Source organism: Microcebus murinus, chromosome 3 (genome assembly GCF_040939455.1).
Source record: "Microcebus murinus isolate Inina chromosome 3, M.murinus_Inina_mat1.0, whole genome shotgun sequence".
NCBI classification, from domain to species: domain Eukaryota; kingdom Metazoa; phylum Chordata; class Mammalia; order Primates; family Cheirogaleidae; genus Microcebus; species Microcebus murinus.
The window spans coordinates 86,225,843-86,229,758 of NC_134106.1; positions in this window are offsets into that span (position 1 = coordinate 86,225,843).

A 3,916-nucleotide genomic window follows, 5' to 3' on the forward strand; every position below is an offset into this window, starting at 1 on the left:
TGGATCTCTAAGGTGGCCTGATACTAAGAAGTGGGCATCTGAGGAGTGTCAATCTTCCCTTGGTAGACAGAACTGCGCACAGATCTGGGAGTGCTTGAAAGGGTGTGAGGTAGGGGCCCAAGGACGGTGCGAACAGGGTCAGGTAAGGAAAATCTTCTCTTCTGTACACAGTACCATCGAGATAAACTTGTTACTGAATCCAGCAGTGTTCAATTTATTCCTTATTTTCACCTCTATTTCATTTCGACCCATCCTCTATACTTTGCAAGTCTTTAGCAAGCCTTCAAATGTATGTAAAGAAATGTATGATACAGCTTTCAAATCCATGAAATTTGCCCAGGAGAGAGTTTGTATCACAAGACCTACAGTTATTTACATAAAGCTCTAAAAGTATTTCATGGCAAATCCATAGCACCCAGTTGAGATGAGACCAAACTGGAGCGGTCTTTGTGGCTGTTATTGTCAGTTATGCAAGATGAAGATGGACTAGTGACAAGAATGCGCACTATTTATTGAGCACTCACCCGGCGCTGGGCCAAGTGCTTTTCAGACATTGCCTCTTTCAATCTCTAGCACAATGCCACAGTTAAATCCTTGTTCTTTCCCTGACACACAGATGAGGAGGTGAAGATCTAGACATAACCAGTAAGGGCAGGGCTGGCATGGGCCCCATGGGCGCCAGATTCCTGAGGATGGCGTGTGTGCAGTTCTCTCTCTCCAAGTCGTTTGCTTTAGCGAAGAGAGACTAGATTTAAGAGGTCTGGTTTTGGCCTCACTGGCTGGGCTGGAATTGTCTGTTAGTCCCTCCAGATCCATCTTTCCCTGACCTGAAAGGCTGACCTGTGTGGGCTTCCTGTGGGGCTTAGCTGATGGGGAGTGCCACCAGGAGGTGGCAGGACATTTACCTCTCCGGAGCTCTTTCTCTCGGGACACAGAGCTCTGAGTGTCCAGCGTCTGTTTCTTGTGGTTTTCCCCGACCCCACTCCTGTCTTTGTAAACAGGTCATTCATGAATCACTCACCTCGAGGGGGCATCTGCCTCCTTCCAGGAGCTGGACCGACTCACCTGCTTCACTCACATGATGGGAAATGGCTGGACAGTCACTTTGGAGACATAATCGCCCAAATTTGAGCTAGCAATGCAGTTCCACGAGGCACAAAATGGGCATTTAATGCACAACCCAGCTGGAATTAGAACACCCTTTGTGAGAAAAACAAGCCTCTGAGACATTGAACATGTCCATTCTGAAAAGCCTAAAGCAAGGAAAACAGAGGAAAGAGCCGACTGAAGAGGACAGAAGGAGAGATCTTTGTTTTTGTTTTGCTTTTTGTATCTTGCCAGTAGTGACAGTGTATTTAACATAGGAACCTGTGTCAAAGCCCAGTGTACTAACCATGAGGAAGTCAAGGCTGGTACCAGCCAAGGTGGCGGTCTTGGCAGAGGAGCAAGGTACACATACCCTGGCTGTCCCAGCAGGTCCCTTCCTGGGAGCGTGTGCCCTGCGGGATGGGACTCGCCAGCAGCTTGGGCTGGTATCTTTAAGCAAGGAAGGGCCTCTTGACCTTTTCTTCTCTTTCAAAAGCCAGGCAGCCGTTGAGTCCAGGCAAGTCACCCCTGGGTGCAGGCACAGGAATGGAAGAGGCGCCTGCCAAGCCATACACCCTCATCTGAAAAACCTCTGCTCCCTGGCCAGGTGTTTCAGCTCCTCCCACCCCCTGTCAGTAGCACCTTCTGGAATTTCCCTGTCTGTAGAATGAGAACAGCTACACCGACATTCTTACCCAGAGAGCTAATCTAAATATTGCCAGTACAAATCTTTACAAAGATTTGAAGATCAATGCTAAGAGATGGCAAATTATAATTTAGTTCATGTGATTTTCTCATCAGTCTCTCCTTTCCAGGACTCTGTAAGGGAGCTCAAACCTCTGACCTTTCTCCTCCCAGCCCCAGTGCTGGACTCCTGAAGATGAAATTGTGTGTGAACAAATGACACACCAATGGACATTTTATTGTTTTGGAACCAAATAAAAATTTTAAATTATTAATTAAAAGTTGCAAGTGTTCCATATGTTTTAAACAAATAGGCTTTGAATCTCAATATAAGGGATAGTACATAAAATCAAAGACAAAAACTTTATAGCTCCTCAAGTTTTTCTTTATTTAGATGTTTTGTCTACCAACTTAATTTTTAATATGTGCTTTTGTTGAGAAAAAATAATTTTGTCTAATTCAGATGTTATGTAAAAGTTGTCTCAAAATATGGATTTAGGAAGGAAATAGAAATAACACAGAAAGGAACTAGTAAGTAGGAGAGAGATGTAAAGAAATTTGTGAGTATGAAGATGTATTTTTGGTAAGGAAGGTTACAAAGAGAGGCTGATATGGTGGCTCATGCCTGTAATCCCAGGCTTTGGGAGGCCAAGGTGAGAGGACTGATTGAGGGCAGGAGTTTGAGACCAGTCAGGGCAACATAGCAAGACCCTGTCTTTATAAAAAAAAAAAAAAATAAGAAAAATTATCCAGGAGTGGTGGTGTATACCTATAGTCCCAGCTACTTGGGAGGCTGAGGCAGGAGGATTGCTGAGCCCAGAAGTTTGAAGCTGCAGTGAGCTATGATTGCACCACTGCACTCTAGCCTGGGTGACACAGTGAGACCCTGTCTCTGGGAGGAAGGGGGACGGGGAAGAAAAGGAAATAATTTTGTATGAAAAGAATATTGTGTAGTAAAATGGTTATTTAGGAAAGAGGAAGTTAGGACAAAAGAGAAAGGCTTAACCATGTGGTGGAATGTCTGTGTAAGTCATGGTAAGGTTGGTGAAGGATGAATTTATGAAAGGCATTTTGCATGTAATCAACTTGGCTATAATCAGAGGGGAATTATTTATGTCTTTCTAAAGATTGACTTTTGACATTAAAAATACACTGATACAAAACTAAAAATTTGGTCCTCTATATTAGAACAAGGTTTTAAGTGTTGGTCTATTCTTAGTAAAAATCGCAAGGTTTTGATTTTTAATTCTGAAATGTGTTCCCTTATATTTTCAACCATCTCCTGGACTGCAGCTTCTTCCTGTTTTATAGTTCCTATTCCTGCCATATTTCTTTCTGAGATCCATTTAATTTCCCTAGTTTCAGGTTAGAAATGCTGTCTTCTTCATTTATTTATTTATTTATATTTTATTTTATTTTATTTTTTTGAGACAGAGTCTCCCTCCATTGCCCTGGCTAGAGTGCCATGGCATCAGCCTAGCTCACAGCAACCTAAAACCCCTGGGCTCAAGCGATGTTCCTCCCTCAGCCTCCAGAGTAGCTGTGACCACCTACGTGCACGTAGGTGCACACCACCACAGCCAGCTTGTCTTCTTCATTTAGAATGGTCATTTCATTTCTTGAGGTAGAGTTTTTCTCTTGAAGCTTCTCAGAATCCTATCTCAGAAGTTCATCTTCTGCTCTATCTGCCTGCATGTGATTTGCAGGTCAGCTGACCCCTACTCACCCCTGAGCTTCAATGATAATGATTGTTGCTTTAAGCACTGAATTTGGGGATAGTGTGTTATACAGCAGTAGGTAAGTGATGCAGTTCCTTGTGAACTAATGGTAGCAACTTGGAAAGCAATGTTCCAGGTGGTTTCCACATGCTCTCCTTATAATACTTGCTTCTGCCGAGTGAGTGGCCCAGGCCACCACATTTTAGGCACTTCATGTATGGCTGGTTGCAATCCTACAGTCAGTCCTATCACACGCAGTGCGCTAACCAGGAACAGAGCCACAGAAGCTTATCCACTTGCTGCGCCCCCACCACAAACACAAAGAGCTCACATTGCAGCAGTCTGTAAATCTTTTTGTGTTTATTGAGATTATAAAATATAATAAGTTATATGTACAGAATTAGATAAAGACATTGACAATTAAGACT